The sequence below is a fragment of the Emys orbicularis genome, chromosome 18 (assembly GCF_028017835.1).
Source record: "Emys orbicularis isolate rEmyOrb1 chromosome 18, rEmyOrb1.hap1, whole genome shotgun sequence".
NCBI classification, from domain to species: domain Eukaryota; kingdom Metazoa; phylum Chordata; order Testudines; family Emydidae; genus Emys; species Emys orbicularis.
Genome location: NC_088700.1, coordinates 26,652,935 through 26,673,986, shown reverse-complemented (window position 1 = coordinate 26,673,986; position 21,052 = coordinate 26,652,935). Strand labels below are relative to the sequence as shown.

The 21,052-nt window shown below is 47.5% G+C and overlaps 1 non-coding gene across 1 annotated transcript; it reads left to right on the top strand.

Moving 5' to 3' along the window:
- The first annotated feature begins 19,523 nt into the window (after window positions 1-19,523).
- TRNAQ-CUG (transfer RNA glutamine (anticodon CUG)) lies at window positions 19,524-19,595 on the top strand. Its single transcript has one exon. It is a non-coding gene; the product is annotated as a tRNA-Gln (tRNA).
- The last annotated feature ends 1,457 nt before the right edge of the window (window positions 19,596-21,052 follow it).

Genomic DNA, 21,052 nt, shown 5'->3' with positions numbered 1-21,052 from the left:
GTTCTGTAGTGGTCAGTGCCTCTCTCCCGGTTAATAGGAAGGCATCGGTACACCATCGGGAGAAGGATTCCCTGTTCAATATACCTAGGTGATCAGCCATTGCCTTTAGGTCGGCTGCTGACACTGGGATAGTTATTTGTTCGTTACCCCCACCCTGAGCATCTGCTCTGGGGGTAGTTATAGTGCGCCGTTCTAAAGCTGCCACCGGGGCTACAGGACCCTTCTGTGGGTTATCCCAAATGTCTCCCTCATAGACTTCTCGGGGGTCCCATATTTCTGCTTCCCAATCTGCTAGAATTTGACAGTCATCAGGGTTCCATTCTCCTGATTTGACAGCTGCTACTTGGCGGGTAGCAAAACCTAATTTTTGTTTCAAGTGTTTAATACTAGAATCGCAGTGTTAGGTAAAAAGCAAGTCCTTACTCACCTCTCCAGCACCTGAGTTCGTGCGGAGTTGGTATGGAGCTCACAATCTGTCAGAGACCAGACACCAATTCGTTGATCAACGGGCTCACACTATCCTTAGCTTAAAAGGCTTCGGAGTAAGTGTGGCAAGTTTATTAGGGGTGAGCATCAATATTTATACACAGAAGTAAACAAAGTGATTAACAGATCATAATGGTCATGCATAATCAATCAAGATTCTACAGGATAAAACAGGTTAAAATGTAGATTCAAAAAGACAAAAGGGGAGATGGCTACTTAAGGGGAAGGGGGTGTCATGAGTAGTTCGCAGGTCAGAGCTTTGATTAAAAGTTCAGACAGAGACATCAAGTCTGGGTTAAGTTTAAGCTCATCAAAAGTTCAGACTCAACATTCCTCCATTTGTAGCTTTGGGATAACTATTTACCAAAAGCTACACCCCATTTTAAGGAGCCAAGGGCCGCTTGGCAATTTCAGCCTGGGCCAACTCGAAGAGAGTAAGGCCCTTGGCTGAAGTAGGAAAAGAATAAACTGACCCACATGAGTCTATGAGGGAGGGGACACACTGAATACAGCAACACAGTATTATAAGGATTACTATGGCCCCAACAATACCCACCAAGAGTTTTTTAACCCACCCAAATCCAGGCAGCCAATTCCATAAGGCTCCCCACCAATCATAAGGTGGCTGGCCAGAGGAGTAGTTCTTAGCCATTTCCCTTAGATGTTTGGTACGTTGAAAAGTGTCAGGGTAGGTGTCATTTACAAAAACACAGCATTCTTCATTTATGAGGGCGCAAGTTCCTCCCTGGACTGCTAACATTATGTCTAAAGCCATTCAGTTTTGCAAAGCTAACTGGCGCAGCTGGGGCATTTCCCCGGCCTGATTCTCAAATAGGGTCGCAGTTTCATTGGTTAAAGACTCTAGTAGTCCCTGTAGACGGATGACACCACCCCTCAAGCTAATGAGACCAGCCCACCGCTGCCACGACAAACCATCACGGATATTAATATCTCTGAAGGTTTCACGGATGTTACGAACGTGGGGAAAATGAGGGGGAGTGAGGGAGATGCGAGAAGGCGGTGTTAGCCACGCTAAATAACATGACCCTGCCCAATCAGGGGAGAGAAACTAATAAGCTTTGGGCCCGCACACCCAGTATGTTCCATACAATGCGTTTCGGGTATTCCATTGCTCAAAGTAGGAGGTAACCCACCACCCGTTGGACCACTGTTCCCCTGGTAATGCAGAGGGGTCGTTGTGCAAACTGCAGAGGCACAATTTGGTAGTGGTGTTTTCAAAGTGCAGTGTAGTACTGCTTGAGCAGTTGTAGAAGGCAATCGTATATCCCTTAACAATTAGTTGGACACCCTCGTGATCTGAGCAGGGCTTCTTAAAAGCTGACTCTGAAGGCTTGCCCACCCATGAAAAAGTTGGATCGGGGTGAGGGATCCACATATGGGATAAGTGGGATGCGCAAGGCTTGAAGCCAAGATTTTTACTAAAGGCGGTGCCATTAAAATACATGTTGCATTTACTTGTTCCCACAAAAGTTGACCCCTTTTCTTTAACAAAACACAGTGATCCTGTCTGATTGGTTACCCTGAGATATCTGTTAATTGGCACTCCTGTTTTGTCCCATGTAAGATTGTGTTGGACTGGATTTTTTTCTCTAGCCGGTGGCATCCAAGTCATATTAGCAGTGGTCAGGGGAATGGGTGTGAAGGGGAGTCCCTGTTCTGCATTTACTGGAAATTGAGTACATACCCAGCAATTACTTCTATTTCCTAAAATACGAGTTTTAACCTCGTGGGAATATCTAATAAAAGCATTATCTTTATAAGCAGAAAATAAACTAAAAAGGCATAATAAAAAACATAAAGTTGTCAGAATAAAAGGTCCTCTCATTTTTGCCGAGTCAATTTAAGTCTGATGTCTGAAAGAGGTAAGCTGGTCCACTGGTCGGAGGCAGTGTCCTCAGTGGTGGCAAGAGCTGCTGGTCCATCACCGTGGTCCACTACGGCTGGCTTGACGTGGGAGTGGTGGATCCAGGATTTGCGTCCTTCCAGGAACACTGCAGTCTGGGTTGTTAAAAGAACCTGGTGGGGTCCAGTAAACCTCGGCTGGAGGGTGTCGCCACGAACAAACTTTTTGGCCCAGACGAAGTCCCCTGGTTGGAACGGGTGGATCTGTTCTTCCAGCGGCACGGTCTGGGAAAACTGCGAGGCTTTCCAAAGGGTACGGAGGCGAGCCTGTAGGGAGAGAAACTGGCACGCGGTCATATGATCCCCTCCCAATAGTGAAACATCAGCACGTGGTAGCACCCCGCCTTTGAAAGGGGGGTGTCCATAGAGCAGTTCAAAGGGGGATAATCCCAATACATGGGTTGGGCGAGTACGAAGGTGAAACAGGACCAAGGGAAGTACCTGAGGCCACTTTAACCCTGTTTCCTGACAGTATTTAGCCAATGTAAGCTTAAGCTCCCTATTCATACGCTCAACTTTCCCGCTAGACTGGGGGTGGTAAGGTGTATGAAAGGAGTGTGAAATGCCCAGTCCTTGTTCTAAACGGCCAAGGACATGACCAGTAAAGTGGGGTCCGTGATCTGAGTCAAGCACGAGAGGGATGCCAAAACGGGGTACAATGTCTCTAAGGAGAATCTTCGCCACTGTGGCAGCAGTACAATTAGCAGTAGGAAAAGCTTCGACCCATGAAGTCAGAGGGCAAACCAAAACAAGGAGGTGCTTTTTCCCAAAAGCCTTTGGCATATCTGCAAAGTCAATTTGAAGATGTTGAAATGGAGCAGCAGGCGGAGGTCTTCCACCCTTAATTTTGTTAAGAGGCGGAGCAGGTCCATTACGCTGACATGTGCTGCATGCTTTCACTATTGACAGGCAGTAGGGTTGAATGCCTGGAGCATACCAAAAGCGAGCGATGGTGTCCACAAGGGCGTGCGTGCCGTAGTGACCCCCCTTATCATGGGGCCAGCGAACTGCCACGGGGTATGTGGAGCGAGGGAGGCAGGCTCGGCCATCCGGCATAAGCCAGGTCCCTTTGACCAGAGTGGCTCCGAGGCTCTCCCACGACTGTAGTTCAGCAGCGGGTACTGGTACGGGGTGCGGTGGAGTAAAGGAGGAGGTTACAATAGCCAAAGTGGGCATGGCTAAGGGTAAGACGGCAGCCGTCTTGGCGGAGGCGTCAGCCAGGGCATTCCCACGGGTGACGGGGCTATCATCTTTAGTATGGGCCCGGCAGTGAACTACAGCCAGGACCGAGGGTTCTTGGAGGGCGTCCAAAAGCTTGTGGATGAGGGGGAGGTGCTGAATGGGTTTACCGGCAGCTGTCTGGAAACCTCAAAACTTCCAGAGGTGGACGTGACAATGCACAACTCCAAAAGCATACTTGCTATCAGTAAAAATGGTAACGGTCTTACCAGCGGCCAACTGGCAAGCTCGGGCCAGGGCATAGAGTTCGGCGGCTTGGGCTCCCCAGTTGCCTGGCAGTGAGGCGGCCTCTTGAATGTCCCATTCAGAGGTGACTGCATAACCAGTGAAACGCTTGCCATCAACATAGAAGGAGCTTCCGTCCGAGAAGAGGATGCAATCAGGGTTCTCCAGTGGCACGTCAAACAGGTTGTTCCTTATCTGTAAGATGCTATAAACTACTTCCACACAGTCGTGCTGATCCTGGAGGACTGGCAGGTCAGGAAGCAAGGTAGCTGGATTAAGGGGCCCACACCTTTCAAAAATTAGGTTAGTGTCTTCTAAGGGTTCAGCCTCTAGCTGTTGCTGACGATGGGCCGAAAAGACTTGGGTTGTGCCCCTATGCAGAAGGGCTGACAAGGCATGAGAGGTCCAAACCATGGTAAAATGACCCAGGGTCAGGCTCTTTGCCTTTGTGATCAGCAGGGCAGCTGCTGCCAGAGTCCGGGTGCAGGATGGGGTTCCCTGAGCGACAGGGTCGATCTGCTGAGAGTAAAAAGCAAGCGGGAAATGGTGGGGCCCGCTCAGCTGGGTAAGGACGCCACTAGCAATTCCGCCCCTCTCGTGGACAAAAAGGTGAAAGGGTTTGCTGTAATTGGGGGGGGCGGAGAGACATGGAGGAGGCCACACTGTCCTTGAGTAACTGAAAGGCTTGGATCGTGTCTGGGGACCACTGCAAAGGGTCAGGAGCAAGGTTAGCAGTGAGTCGGTGGAGCGGTTTGCTTAACTCCCCGCAGGACGGCAACCAGGGGCGACAGAAGCCAATTAATCCTAAGAAACCTCGAAGTTGTTTCTTGGTGTTTGGCAGAGGGCAGTTTTGGATAGTCTTTATGCGGACTGGGTCCATTTGTCTCCCCTCTGGGGTTAACAGGAAGCCCAGATATCGGACCTTCTGTGAGACCCACTGAATCTTGTTAGGGTCTACCCTGTGGCCTCTGGTGTGTAGGTATAATAAAAGTGCCTTACCATCGATGCGGAGGGCAGCTTCTTCACGGTTACCTAATAGGATGTCATCTACGTATAGGACTAACGTGGATCCCTGCGGACTGGTGAAGCCTTCCAAGTCGTGGCGGAGGCATTGGCTGAAAATCGTGGGGCTGTCTCTATATCCTTGAGGAAGTCGTTGCCAGACATAACTTTGTCCCTCCCAGGTGAAACCAAAGAGATACTGAGAGTCTGGGTGCACAGGAATGCTGAAAAAGGCTGATTTTAAGTCAATAACAGTGAACCACTCAGCATCCCAGGGGATTTGGCTGATGATAGTAGCTGGATCAGGAACTACTGCATGAAGAGGGACCACATACTGATTAACAACCCGTAGATCCTGTACAAAGCGCCAACGAATAGGGTCTCCGTCCTTTTTAGGAGGCTTTTTGACAGGCAGTATAGGGGTGTTACAGGGAGTGCGCTGAGGGCGGACTAGCTTTTGTGCAATGAATCCCTCGATAATGGGGCGGATGCCCTCCCGGGCTTCCAGCGACAGGGGGTATTGAGGGACTGACGGGGGGGGTTAAGGAGGGCTTCACTTGAATCCTTACTGGCTCTGCCGAAAGGAGCAGGCCAACATCAGTGTCAGAAATTCCCCAGAGGGTTAAAGGCAAGTCAGTGAGGTCAGGGGAGAGAGAGGGGGGGGTTTCCCAATTACCCTGAGTTGGGGCAGAATCTCCTAACACTGTCATCAATAATCCTACCCCTTCAGGAGTGCAGGTTAAAGTAGCCTCAAGCTTACAGAGTAAATCCCGGCCCATCAAAGGGATCGGACAAGCTGGGGGGAAAAGAAAACGGTGAGAAAAACATTTATCAGCATAAATAACATTTAGAGGCAAAGTGAGTCCCAGAGACTGTGGGTTGCCCTCCACCCCAGTTGCAGTTTTAACCTCAGAGGATAGCCAGGGAGAGGGGGCATGATTTAAAAGAGAGAAAGTAGCTCCAGTATCAGTGAGGAAAGAGACAGGCAGTCCTTGGACTGAAAGGGTTAGACGAGGCTCTTTGCTGGGAGGGGAGAAAGTGAGGAAGGAGCCCGCTAAAGACATTAAGGAAATAAGACCATCACATTGTTTGCCTTCGCCCCCGGGGTACCGTCATTGAGGAGGCTGAGTTTGCTGCAGCTGCTGCTGTTGCCCGTAGTTGATCCAGGCCTGAGGAACGGGCTGGGCTGGTGGTGCAGGGGTGTATTCGTCCCTGATGTAAGTATCTGCGGATGCGACCGGACCCTCTGGGCGTCCCCAGGGGAGGGATATGCATCCTGCTGCATTTGCTTGATCTTTTGCCTAGTAATTACTCCTCCCGAGGTGTGCCCTTCCATTTCCCCCTTATCCCTCTGCAGAGATTCCGATCTGGAGTCCTGCAGATTCCCCTCTGCGCCCTGGAGAGAGTCCCCCTGCGGAGGAATAGGGGCAGGTGCAGTGGGGACCAACTGACGAGTCAAAACACGCCGTGGTTTACACCCTTCATTGAAATAACATGGAGGGGATTCACTCTCGGGAGAATACCTGACTGCCATAATTTTTAAAGATTTCCACAGCTCTGCTGCTGTGTCCCAACAAAACCAGTAACATAACTGTCCCGGATGGTCTTTTTCGATCTGGCTCCTTACTCCTCTTAAGGCAGCCTGTTCGAAAGAGCCATACGAAGGCCACCTCATCTCCGGGTCGGCCAATACCGCGGTATACCCAGTCCAATTCCTTACACACAGTGTGTACAACTTCCTCCTAGACATTTCTGTCTGTACTGGGAGTTTCCCTTCGTTCCATAACTTATTTACAATCCCCAACGGACTCTCAAGAGGCACGCTAGTCCCTTGACCCATGGTGTATGACAGGAGCCCTCCAACTGGCGTTTATCCTGCTGTCCAGTACACGACCCCTCAATATTGAATTGGCTGGGAGAAATCTCCCGTGGCGCCTGCCAATTCGTATATGAGTGGTCTGACCACTGGACAGAGGCACCGCACCAGAAGGAAATCCCGGACGAGCCCCCAAATTGTTAGGTAAAAAGCAAGTCCTTACTCACCTCTCCAGCACCCGAGTTCGTGCGGAGTTGGTATGGAGCTCACAATCTGTCAGAGACCAGACACCAATTCGTTGATCAACGGGCTCACACTATCCTTAGCTTAAAAGGCTTCGGAGTAAGTGTGGCAAGTTTATTAGGGGTGAGCATCAATATTTATACACAGAAGTAAACAAAGTGATTAACAGATCATAATGGTCATGCATAATCAATCAAGATTCTACAGGATAAAACAGGTTAAAATGTAGATTCAAAAAGACAAAAGGGGAGATGGCTACTTAAGGGGAAGGGGGTGTCATGAGTAGTTCACAGGTCAGAGCTTTGATTAAAAGTTCAGACAGAGACATCAAGTCTGGGTTAAGTTTAAGCTCATCAAAAGTTCAGACTCAACAGCAGTGATTATGGTTTTCCGGGGCTTTGCCCTGTTCTAATGTTAATTTCTTAATCATGCCTTGCAGGACCTGGTTTTCTTTGATTAAAGCCTGATTTTTTTTCTCTGTCTTTATAGGCTGTCACCTGGTCCGTCAGGAATCTCTCATTACTTTTACTTTCCTGTAAGGCATGTTTTATCATTTCCATTTGATTGTGGGAATTTGTTGCCATTACTTTCCAATTTTCTACCCCTTTTTCCAATTGGGATAGTTTTTCTTTTAGAGATATTTTCTCCTCTTTACAGGCTGTTAGGCGGAGGTAGCTGTCATTACAAGCCTCCCACAGCAGCCAGATCCCTGCAGCGTCTCTTTTTGCTGCATTTGGGGGTTTACATATGAGGATATATTGGGCCAATCTATCCTCTAGATCTGAAATAGAGCAAGCATCTGCAAGGGCTTGTTCAGTCCAAGGACTGTGCCCATATCTCTGAAGGATTTGTTTAAAAGGTGTTATTTCTTTTACAAAAGGTGAGGTTGGAGCTCCTTCAAACTCCATTCCTCCCTCTGAGACTGTTCTCCCTTGTCTTTTCTTAAACATTTTTAACGTGTATAGTGTCCTTTGTTACCCCTGAACCTTTGCAGCGAGTGACACAGCCTAAATTATCTTATCCTGCTACCCCTGGTCTCGTTCAGTGAGCAGCTTTACCTTGCCCTATAGGCTCTTGTTACCCCTGATTTCTCAGTGAACACTTTGGATATGATTAATTGTAGCTTAAAGTTTCTATGAGCTCTTTTATGAAGCCTCTACCCTCCGGAGGTCAGTAGGCTTTGGTTAACCAAAAATAGAACCGCTCGCTATAGAGCCGGCTGTGTGCACACCAATGTTTACAATACCTGAGGCTTTTTTACCAATAATCCCCGAAGGTACTAACAGTGATTCCCCCAAGTGACAGTGACCCCCCATAATTTGTCCCCCACACTTTAAAATCCAACCAAGTACAAAAATCTCTTGGGTCTTCTGTTAAAACTTGTAAGCTACTGTCTGTAGAAACCATTGATTGTATCTGTCCTGTGAAAGCTACTTTATTACTATGTAAAACTTACAAACAAGTTAATTGACTTTGTTCTTGAAGTACTTGATACAATGTAAACAAATGCTATAAGCCATTAAGTGACTTTCACTTCATTGTAACAGCAACGGCTCCTAGGAACAGACCCCCACCCTCTGTGATTAAAGGGCCAGGAGTCTCAAATGAATTAGCACACAATAAATGTGGCATCTTTGCCTTATCCCTCTTAATAAGAAACTGGTTTCTATTCTATTGGTATAACACAATTACGTCCTGAATACTGTCAAGTGACAGATCATCGCAGTGTTGCACAATATCCCTCTGTAAGGTACTTTGATCTGCAGCCCTATCCTGGGGCTCACTCTTCAATCAGTCCAGCAGGGGTTATCACAGTATGCTGCACAAATTATCTCTCAGCCCTTTCTGGGCTTCCTCGAATTATCCCTGCTAGTTAAGCAGTCCTGGCCCTGATGTGGGGCCACATCCCCCAGGGATACCTCTCTGGAGACTCTTCACCTCTCTGGGCCTTTCTGGCCCCAGCTCTTCATCTGGGCCACTAAAAGAGTTCAGTTCCCCTTCTTGGGTGCATGAAAGTCCAAGCCACTTTCACAGTGGCTGATAGGGGACACCCAGGCCCACTCTCTACTCCAGGTCCCGCCCAGGGACCCTATAGATAGCAGCCGTCCGCCATGTCACTTTAAATACACTGCATCACTGCTACAACTGCCTGGGCCACTTCTCCATGGCTCCAGCATATTTTTCATTCTTACCCCAGCACCTTACCCTGGTAGAAGCCCAGCAGCCAGCCCAGAGCACCATCCACTCTCATCCAGCTCTAGCAAGGAACTGAACTTGCTCTGGCCCTGCAGCACTTTTTATACTAGCCTGCTGGGCCCTGACTGGCTCCTTTTCACATAGCCACTCTAGACAGCTTGTAGGCCCTCTCTCTACTGCCTTTTTCCGAGGTGGGGTGTGGCAGGGCCACAAGGCTTCCAGCACAGGGCCTCAGGGCCTAGTCCACCACATCACAGTGCCTTTATGTGATGCATTCAGCCAGGCAATGTTTACTTAATGTCATGAATTACCCCTCTAGTGCTTGCTTCCTGAGCATTAATTGCAAGGATCAAATATTCCTACCTGTAGCCACTGTGTTTCAATGTTAGCACTAAGCGATGTATGTATGTATGTCATAAATAAAGGCTTATTTTATTTCAAAGACTCAAGTTTAATAACAGGACAAAACAAAAACTTTTGGTCAAACAGGGACAGGAAAATGAGGAGCATTCTCAGGGTTCGGGCTCTCACAGCTGGGTGTAACTCCAGCTTTCATTGGAAAACCAGTCCCTAGGCGTGGAGTGCAGGGGGTACTGTGAGGGACCAGGAACACATGAGGAATGTGGTGGGGGAGTTTGGGGAGAGCATGGACCAGAGTTCTGTAGTAGCTGAAGGGGGAGTCAGGCACAGATGTGCTCTGATTGCAGGCTAATGAGGGACTTCAACATCTCCGTCTGGCCCTCCAAGAGCTTTATCATATGCTCCTGCCCGGGTCCTTTCCCAGCTATCCAGCCTGAGTCTTTCATTGATTGTCTCCCTCCATGCTCTTGTTTTGTGAATTGCTTGTAGCCTCCCTCAGAGACAGCCGAGGAGGGACCACAACCCGCCCATTAGGCTGCAGAGCCAGAGAAGCGGCATTCATTAACAAACTTCAAATGTGGTCTTCACATGTGCAACATGGATTTTTTTTACATGTTTTCAATACTGTCAGTGCAAGAGCAATGATTGTGGACACACTAGTCGACACAAGGAAAGTTGTGTGGACATACTCCACTGATGTTATTATGTCGATGATCATAAGTTGCTTTAACTTAAGTCAACTTTACTCTGATGTGTAGACATGGCTTTAGGCAGGAACAACAGCAGCATTGTCTAGAAGTTGGGATTCCTGGTTTTCACCCAGGCAATGTTTTTTCGACTCCCAGTGGGGGAAAGAAGCAAGATTTTGCTCAGCAAGAAGCCAGGTAGTGTAAACAGCAGGTCCATCTGTCCATCCACACATCCTATGATTGGCTGGGGTCTGTGCGATACCTCACACAATGGGGATCCCAATGTCTGTATGGTGCCTGGAACAAAGAAGGCCCTTGTCTCAGTCAGTGTTTGTACAGTTCAAGTGAAAATTGTGTCCTTCATCTTGATTGGGGTTTCTGCAGCATGTGGCACAATGGAGCCCCTGATCTCAGGCAAGGTCTGTGCTGAAATTGGTTATCCCAACTCAGTCCAGAGCATCCCAGATGTGCAGAGGAGAGGTCAGTGGTGTAATGGTTACACTTGACTTTGAGTCATGTGCAAATTTTGATGGGATTTCAACACACCTAGTTTTTATTTTATGATAATTATCATTTTGCAGCCTTGTCTGGTTTAATCTCAATCTTTTCCTTATTACAGTATATTACAATTATCCTTTTATTTTTATTTCCCCCTTTAATTCAATCTCTGTTTTCTTCATTTCATTATTATTCTAAGTTAAGGAATGTGCAGCAACAAAAACTGACACAAAACTTTTGCTGCCCCATTCTGTGCCCATCCAGCAGGAGTATAGAACAAACACCTCCTGGAGCAGGGATTATAACAATTCAGCCTGTGAGATAAAGATGCATGTTCCCAAGGGTTGCTGTCTTTTTCAAGTGGCACAAGGCATAAGGGTGACACTGGGGAATTGAAATGGGGGGGGGGGTGGAATTTACGGGGCGGGGGGTGAGGGCCAAGGGATGAGACTGTGCGGATGAAGGTGAGCTATATGGCACCACAGTAAAAACTGAAAAATGTTTCATGACCATTTTATTAGATTTAACTCATGTTTTAAAATCATCTCACAAATTAAAGTTGGCTATTCAAGCCTACTATGAAGCACTACATCTACATCCTTCTTGGTTTCTTGTAATTTTGCACAACTCTGTTAATTAACTTCTTGACTGCAGTGTGTTCATCTTTGGTGGCTTCTCATGTGTCTGGTACTTCCAGTCCTTCATGATATGCTCGTGATCAGGCAGAAGGTGACTTCTTTCAGAACACAAAATTCTATTCAATGAGGAAAAAGAACAGATCATAGAATCACAGGGTTGGAAGGGACCTCAGGAGGTCATCTAGTCCAACCCCCTGCTCAAAGCAGGACCCATCCCCAGACAGATTTTTTTTGCCCCAAATCCCTAACTGTCCCTCTTAAGGATTGAAGTCACAACCCTGGGTTTAGCAGGCCAATGCTCAAACCACTGAGCTATCCCTCCCCCCAATGCTCAACTGTAGCTGTTGTGACTGGGAGTAGCAAGAGATGTATGCCTACTTCTTTCATCCCAGGAAATATAGCACAAAGTTTGGGTCAAACCACTAGTAATGATAAAGAAGAAGTTGAAGCCATTCATCCATTCACCGTCTGACATTCCACTCTGTGTTCAAATTCTCTAGTCTGTCTTGATCACATGGTAACCCTATTGCTGATAGTGCATCACTCCACTCAACGGTCGATGTTTTATAACAGGCATCTGTTGAGTAGAATCCAGAAGTCGCTGTTGTAGATTTGTAAGAATCAAATCTGTGTACTTTTTCAGCTGGCTTAACAAACACTTCTTGTCCTCTTCACTTAAGGATTTAATGTAAGTGCCTTCATTAGTCAATTTCTGGACTGAAGTCTTTGCTTCTTCCAGTATGTTTTCAATAGATATCTCTCCAATTGATCCAAGTGTAACTTCTATTGCTGGACAAAGATCTATTACTGTTGTAGCAGATACCTGGATGGCACTGTTTAATGACCTAAGTGATTTGTCAGTAGACTTACAAGACAGAATAGCAATTGTGTATTCTGATCATAGTAGCAAAAGTAGTCCACCAGCCTCACTACTTAGCTCCATCCCATCTCAAAGCCAATAATAACAGTTGCAGTAATTTTAAGACAACAACCAAGGATCGCTCATGAGAAAGTCAACGGGTTTTCCCAGGTTGGACTAATTTGAACTTCAGTCCCAGCGTGTCTTCTATTTTTCCCAAGATGTTCAGTCCTTTTGGATGCTTGCTGAAAAAAAAGAGTATAATGAGGACATTAAATTGATGGCTTTTTAAATGTCTTTTGAAGATTCTGCAGCTTGTACTAGTGCTAGTTGGAGTAGATGGCCTCTGCAGTGTGTATAGGAGAGGGTTACACTTTTCTTTGAGCAAGGTTGTACTCCACTATGTCTTCCAGAGAAGTTTGCCGCTCTACCAAATGCACAAGCAGCCATCTGTTTGGGGTTCATTTACAAGCATTTAACTCTTCTAAGCTGTGGGTTGTTACAGATGCAGCCAATGTGTCTTCTATAATCTGAACATCTAGAAATGCATTTATTGGCCTACCACTGACATGAAGATAACCACAATGACCTAATACTTGATGCCCATTTGCATCATTGTATTCATCAGCCATGCATGCACATTTTTGGAATATGGTGAGAGAATTCTTCACTTTTTCAACTGCTGAGTCTTTCATTGTTGCACCACATGCTTCTAACTAGTCAGCTGAGTTTCTTGCAGAAAGATAGTGAGCATTTGCTGGTCTTGGTCAGAACCAGTGTCCAGCTTCAGGATTAACAAGTGACAATGAACTTAACATTGCCCTTCAGTTTGTAGTGTGTGGTAGTCTTGCTTAAATAGAATGTATGATGAGACCGCCATGTTCCTTTGCATAAACGGTGTTTGTGTCTCCAGCATTCTCAACAGCCTCATTAAGTACTTCTAACATTGGCTTTTACAGTGACTGGCTTATAAGGCTTTCTGCATGTCGATGCAGTCCAGAGGATTGGTGTTTTGCAGCCTTTTCACATAGTTTGTAAGCAAACCAAGCTCCTATTCTTTTACTATATAAATCCATGGTACACCCACATCTTGAATACTGTGTGCAGTTCTGGTCACCCCATTTCAAAAAAGATAGATTGGAATTGGAAAAGGTACAGAGAAGAGTAACTGAAATTATTAGGTGTATGGAACAGATTCCCCATATGAGGAGAGATTAATAAGACTGGAACTTTTCAGCTTGGAAAAGAGACGACTAAGAGGGGATATGATTGAGGTCTACAAAATCTTGACTGGTGTGGAGAAAGTGGATAAGGAAGGGCTATTTACTCCTTCACATAGCACAAAAACCAGGGATCACCCAATGAAATTAATAGGCAGTAGGTTTAAAACAAACAAAAGGAAGTACTTCTTCACACAATGCACAGTTAACCTGTGGAACTCATTTCCAAGGGATGTTGTGAAGGCCAAAACTATAACAGGGTTCAAAAAAGAACTAGATAAGTTAATGGAGGATAGGTCCATCAATGGCTATTAGCCAAGATGGGCAGGGATGCAACCCCATGCTCTGAGTATCCCTAGTCTCTGTTTGCCAGAAGCTGGGAGTGGATGACAGGAGATGGATCACTCGATGATTGCCTGTTCTGTTCATTCCCTTTGAAGCACCTGGCATTTGCCACTGTTGGAAGACAGGATACTGAGCTAGATGGCCCATTGGTCTGACCCAGTATGGCTGTTCTTATGTAAAATTAATTATAATATAATAATAAACATGTTTAGTACAGAAACTCCCCAGGATGGCGACAATGTGAGATAATGACCTTGGAAAATAATACATTTTTAAAATCATATACTATAGATACTTATCATATACTAGCTGTCATAGATTCATAGATTCTAGGACTGGAAGGGACCTCGAGAGGTCATCGAGTCCAGTCCCCTGCCTGCATGGCAGGACCAAATACTGTCTAGACCATCCCTGATAGACATTTATCTAACCTACTCTTAAATATCTCCAGAGATGGAGATTCCACAACCTCCCTAGGCAATTTATTCCAGTGTTTAACCACCCTGACAGTTAGGAACTTTTTCCTAATGTCCAACCTAGACCTCCCTTGCTGCAGTTTAAGCCCATTGCTTCTTGTTCTATCCTCAGAGGCTAAGGTGAACAAGTTTTCTCCCTCCTCCTTATGACACCCTTTTAGATACCTGAAAACTGCTATCATGTCCCCTCTCAGTCTTCTCTTTTCCAAACTAAACAAACCCAATTCTTTCAGCCTTCCTTCATAGGTCATGTTCTCAAGACCTTTAATCATTCTTGTTGCTCTTCTCTGGACCCTTTCCAATTTCTCCACATCTTTCTTGAAATGCGGTGCCCAGAACTGGACACAATACTCCAGCTGAGGCCTAACCAGAGCAGAGTAGAGTGGAAGAATGACTTCTCGTGTCTTGCTCACAACACACCTGTTAATACATCCCAGAATCATGTTTGCTTTTTTTGCAACAGCATCACACTGTTGACTCATATTTAGCTTGTGGTCCACTATAACCCCTAGATCCCTTTCTGCCGTACTCCTTCCTAGACAGTCTCTTCCCATTCTGTATGTGTGAAACTGATTTTTTCTTCCTAAGTGGAGCACTTTGCATTTGTCTTTGTTAAACTTCATCCTGTTTAACTCAGACCATTTCTCCAATTTGTCCAGATCATTTTGAATTATGACCCTGTCCTCCAAAGCAGTTGCAATCCCTCCCAGTTTGGTATCATCCGCAAACTTAATAAGCGTACTTTCTATGCCAATATCTAAGTCGTTAATGAAGATATTGAACAGAGCCGGTCCCAAAACAGACCCCTGCAGAACCCCACGTGTTATGCCTTTCCAGCAGGATTGGGAACCATTAATAACAACTCTCTGAGTACGGTTATCCAGCCAGTTATGCACCCACCTTATAGTAGCCCCTTCTAAATTGTATTTGCCTAGTTTATCGATAAGAATATCATGCAAGATCGTATCAAATGCCTTACTAAAGTCTAGGTATACCACATCCACAGCTTCTCCCTTATCCACAAGACTCGTTATCCTATCAAAGAAAGCTATCAGATTGGTTTGATACGATTTGTTCTTTACAAATCCATGCTGGGCTATTCCCTATCACCTTACCACCTTCCATGATTTCCTTAATTACTTGCTCCATTATCTTCCCTGGCACAGAAGTTAAACTAACTGGTCTGTAGTTTCCTGGATTGTTTTTATTTCCCTTTTTAGAGATGGGCACTATATTTGCCCCTTTCCAGTCTTCTGGAATCTCTCCCGTCTCCCATGATTTTCCAAAGGTATCTGAGCTAGTCTTGCGAAGTAACTCCCTGCTCTCCATGTGTCAGTATATAATGCCTGCATCTGTAACTTTCACTCTATGCATCTGAAGAAGTGAGGTTTTTACCCACGAAAGCTTATGCCCAAATAAATCTGTTAGTCTTTAAGGTGCCACCAGACTCCTTGTTGTTTTTGCTCTTGCTATGTTTTTTACTGATTTATAATTTGGAATTTTTAATTCTAACTTTTTCTTATTATTTTTAAAGCAGACCTTTATTCTGCTGGATCATCTGACTTCCAGGCTGACTGAATTTTTGACCTGCTCTCAAAACTTTTTGTTTCATTCAATCCACCAGTGGTGATTGCATTTTGCAGCTGTCTCGCAATCCAGCTCTTAGTGTTTTTCCACATGCCATTGCTTGTGTGTAGAACTTGACAAATATTCAACAAAGGCAGTATGCCAACAGACCCCTTATTGTCCCCTGCATGAGCCTCTACCACATTAGCGAAGGCTGTGGAGCAGAGTCAGACTCAATCAAATCTCTCCAGCAGGGATGGCAAGTTTGTAGAACTTTTGGTGGTGCCCAGAACCCATCCCAACCCAAACTCTGTCCCCCCCAAACTCCACCCCCCACCTGCCCAAGGCTCTGGGAGGGAGTTTGGGTGGGGGAGGAGGTCTGGGGTGCAGGCCCTGGGCTGGGGCAGGGGATTGGGGTGCAGGAGGGGTGCAGTCTCTGGGAGGGAGTTTGGAGAAAGTCCTGCACCTGGGAGGGGGTGCAGAGGGAGGGGGTGCAGGGGTGAGGGCTGTGGGGTAAGGCTGGGGATTGGTTTGGGTGTGGCTGGGGATGAGGGGTTTGGGGTGTGGGAGGGGGCTGAGGGCTAGGTCAGAGGGTTGGGGTGCAGGGGGTGAGGGCTCTGGCTGGGGGTGTGGGCTCTGGGGTGGGGCAGGGCTGGGGATGAGTTTGGGGTGCAGGCAGGCAGACTGGAGCCAGAGAGGAGGACTCTCCCCAGCCCTCTTCCCGCTGGCAGCAACGAGCTCTGGGGTAGGGGCCCTCCTCGCCTCCCCCCCAGCAGCACACTCACCCCCACCACTGTCACTGCACATGCTCCTAGGGCCCCTCTCAGGTCCAGGAATCTCCCTCGCCTCCCATGTGGTGGGTGCCATGTGTGAGGGGGCTGCCATCACACATGCGTCTCCTTCCCTGCTGCTCCTCACTGTAGCCTCACTAGGGGTGGAGGGTGGGGCTGCCCCTTGCCCAGCAGTGGTGACTGCGGACGGGGGGGGGGGGGGGGGGGGAGGGGCAGGTGTTGGTGGAGGGTCCTGCTGGAAAATGAAAGGGTCTGAGGGGGAAGGGCAGGGTAAGAGCAGCCTGCCCTGCCACTAGTTGATGGGGGGCACTAGGACCCTGCGGCAGCAGTTGATGCAGGGAGGCAACATGGAGCTGCAGGGGAGAGACAGGGACGCTCTGTTCTGGGGCCCAGGGAGGTGCACGGGTGCAACAAGAGGGGGCTGGGTGACACTTGGGGGAGGCATGGGGGGGCAGCAGATGGGGCCAGGGGGGAGACCCAGCCCCGAACATTGGTGGAGCCGGGCCCCCAGGCCCTCAATATTGCTGGAGCCACAAGCCCATATAACTCAGCCGCTGCTGCTTGCCGGTACGCCATACCTGGCCATACTGGCTTACTTTCACCTCTGTGTGTGGGTTACACTATCTCCTATAACATCTTTCTCAGAGGCAAAAGTCTATTGTAATTTTTGCTGAACATTAGAACTGCCATAGTGGGTCAGACAAATAGTCAATCTTATCCAGTATCCTGTCTTCTGACAGCAGCCAGTGCCAGGTGCTTCTGAGGGAATGAACAGAACAGGCAATCAGCGAGTGAACCATCCCATCGTCCACACCCAGCATTTGGCAGTCAGAGGTTTAGGGACACCCAGAGCATGGGGATGCATCCCTGATTACCTCGGCTAATAGCTGATGCACCTATCCTGTAGAACTGATCTAATTCTTTGTTGAACCCGTTTATAGTTTTGGCCTTCAAAACATAATGAACACACATCTATAACCCGAAGAGGGCTTGACCCAACCACAAGAATTCTAAAAACATGAGTTATGCACTCTGAAGTTAAGAAATGTTAATAAAGACATGATATTTTGTTCTTATGTACCTCTTTGTTCCTGAGCCTTTAGGGTGCAGTAAGGCCACTTCCACAAAAGCTGGAGCCTAAACACCTGACTGAATCTTGGTCTACCCTCATACTTTTCCTGTTACCTCTCCCAAACATTTCATATACCCAAGGCCATATCTACATTACAAGTGTATGTTAACTCAAGTTATGTCAGCATAGACTCACTAGAGTTTACTATGTTACTTGTGTGACTTACTTACTTGCGCTATTGTAATAAATAAAATAGAACTGTAATTATCAGAAATCGCACCAGCATAGAAGTATATTGAAGGAAATTAAGCGTTTAAATTATCTTCCACATGTCCCGCCTCCCACTAAAATGAATCCAAACCACAGGTCACTTGGGCAGAAGTATCAGTGTCAGGATGCTACACTGTTAGCACAGTAAATGAAGCTGCAAAATAAATTATGTTTAAATGACCTCACGCTATTTTTTACAATCCTGTATTAAGAGGTAATTGATACAGATGTACATCAGGCAGAGTCGTTTGGAAGCCAAAGACTTTATGCTTCCATCCCACACCACTGTCAAGTTTTAGAAAAATAGGACAAGTCAGCAGATAAGAACAACCTTAGGTATCAGTATCTGCTACTGGCAACAATTCATTACCTCTGTACCAGAAAAGGTGATGGGTAGCAAATTAGGACAACCTTATCAGTATCACACCTTATCTCTCTCTCTCTCTCTCTCTCTCTCTCTCACACACACACACACACACACTATAAGTTTTAAACAAACAATTTAATACTGGTACACAGTGATGATGATTGTGAAGCTTGGTTGAGGTGGTGAAGTCAGAGGGTGGGATATTTTCCAGGGAATGCCTTACTGCTAAGTGATGAACTAGCAATTGGCTGAGCCCTCAAGGGTTAACTCTCACAGTGTACAAGGCAGCAGGACTGGAGGGAGGGGAGAGAGGGAGAGAGCATCGCAGACAGAGACACACACTGTGTGTGTGAGAGAGAGAGATGCGCATTTCCCCTTTAAGTACACTGCTTTGTTAATTAGATCAGTTTGCTGAGACCACAGCTGCTGCTGCCCACAAGCTTCCCTCTGTCCTGAGCCCTGTCGTGTGTCCCCCCCGCTCTATGGAAGGTGGGGTAAGCAGGGTGCAGGAGCAGGGTGGAGGGGGACACCCTGACATTAGCCCCCCTCTTCCTCCCCTCCCCCCCACACAGCAAGCAGGAGTCTCAGGGAGCAGCTTCAAGGCAGAGGGCAGGAGCAGCACATGGCAGTGGGGGGAGGGACAGCTGCAATTGCTAGCCTGCTGGGCAGCTGCTGCACAGGGAACTTAGGGGAGCGGGGAGCTGATAAGGGGAGCTGCCAGTCCACCTTGGTTCCATGCCCCCACCAGCTAGCTGCAACGGGCTGCTCTTCCTGCAAGCAGTGGACAAAGCAGGTGGCTGCCAAATGACGTTAGACGGGAGCATTGCACAACTTTAAATGAGCATGTTCCCTAATTGATCAGCAACGTAACAATGAAACAATGTTAACCAGGACGACTTTAAGTGAGGAGTTACTGTAACATCAGATAGTATTTTTTTACAATCCCTTACATATGAGTAACTGCTACAGTAGCAAATTCCTACAGGTAGCAGTTTCTCACACTCTGCTCCGGATCCTGCTCTCTTCTTAGCTTGGCCCCACTCTGGCCCAGGTAGTTCCAGCTCACATGGCCTGGTGACTCCCTCATTAGACTGCCTGCCCTGTCAGTCAGGCTAACTTGGAGGTTTGGCCTCTCCCCATTGTCCCTGGGGACTGTCAGTCACAAGGTCCTGATTTCCCATTGACCCGTATACAAGCCAGCCCCGTGAGGGTCACAGATGTCCAGAAAACGGCGCACAAGCTGGTCCCATGGTGTAACGGTCAACACTCAGGACTCTGAATCTTGAAATCTGAGTTCAAATCTCAGTGGGACCTTGTGTTGGCTTGTGCTAAAGCCCTGGAGCTCAAAGTGCTCACCTTTCCTCTCTCTGGTTGTGCAAGAGTCCTTTCCCTCCTGCTGGGTGTCACTCACCCACTGGAGCCAGATCTTTGGTCAGGATAGCTGCAATGGATTGCAGCCTGACTACCGATGCCTGCAGTCCTGCAGTTTGACCTGATGGTTGGGATTCTCACTGCTTCACCTGATGCCCACAAGTTTGGCCCTTGTGCTTGCTGCCACACTTTTCTTCTTGCCCACATGGTGCTTAAAGAAAGGAGTGCCAGGGCCAGGCTTCATAATCAGGGACACGCATGAGGGAGAAAGAGTCCCAGGCTGAAGCCCAGCACACCTTTCCTCCTCTGGGCACCTAGAGCAGAGGCGGCTGGTGCTGACAGCTCCAAGGGAAGGTTTAAAAGCCACAGAGCAACCGAGGGCGGGGCAAGAGGAGGGGAGGCCCATGCCTATGCGTGGCCAGCAGACAGCCACAAAGACACCCAGCCAGCCTGCTCCCCGGCATGCCAAACACCCACTGAAGGCCACCCACAGACCAGCATGTGGGGCAGATCATAGAATCATAGAAGATTACGGTTGGAAGAGACCTCAGGAAGTCATCTAGTCTAGCCCCCTGCTTAAAGCAGGACCAATACCAACTAAATCATCTCAGCCAGGGCTTTGTCAAGCCTGACCTTAAAAACCTCTAAGGATGGAGATTCCACCACCTCCCTAGGTAACCCATTCCAGTGCTTAACCACCTACCTAGTGAAATAGTGTTTCCTAATATCCAACCTAAACCTCCCCCACTGCAACTTGAGACCATTGCTCCTTGTTCTGTCATCTGCCACCACTGAGAACAGCCGAGCTCCATCCTTTTTGGAACCCCCCCCCTTCAGGTAGTTGAAGGTTGCTATCAAATCCCCCCTCACTCTTCTCTTCTGCAGACTAAATAACCCCAGTTCCCTCAGCCAATCCTCATAAGTCATATGCTCCAGCCCCCTAATCATTTTTGTTGCCCTCCGCTGGACTCTTTCCAATCTGTCCACATCCTTTCTGTAGTGGGGGACCCAAAACTGGACACAATACTCCAGATATGGCTGCACCAGTGTTGAATAGAGGGGAATAATCACTTCCCTTGATCTGCTGGCAATGCTCCTACCAATGCAGCTGAATATGCCATTGGCCTTCTTGGCAAAAAGGGCACACCGTTGACTCATATCCAGCTTCTCATCCACTGTAATCCCCAGGTCCTTTTTTGCAGAACTGCTGCTTAGCCATTCGGTCCCCAGCCTGTAGCGGGGCATGGGATTCTTCCGTCCTAAGTGCAGAACGCTGCACTTGTCCTTGTTGAACCTTATCAGATTTCTTTTGGCCCAATCCACCAATTTGTCTAGGTCACTCTGGACCCTATCCCTACCCTCCAGCATATCTACCTCTCCCCGCAGCTTAGTGCCATCTG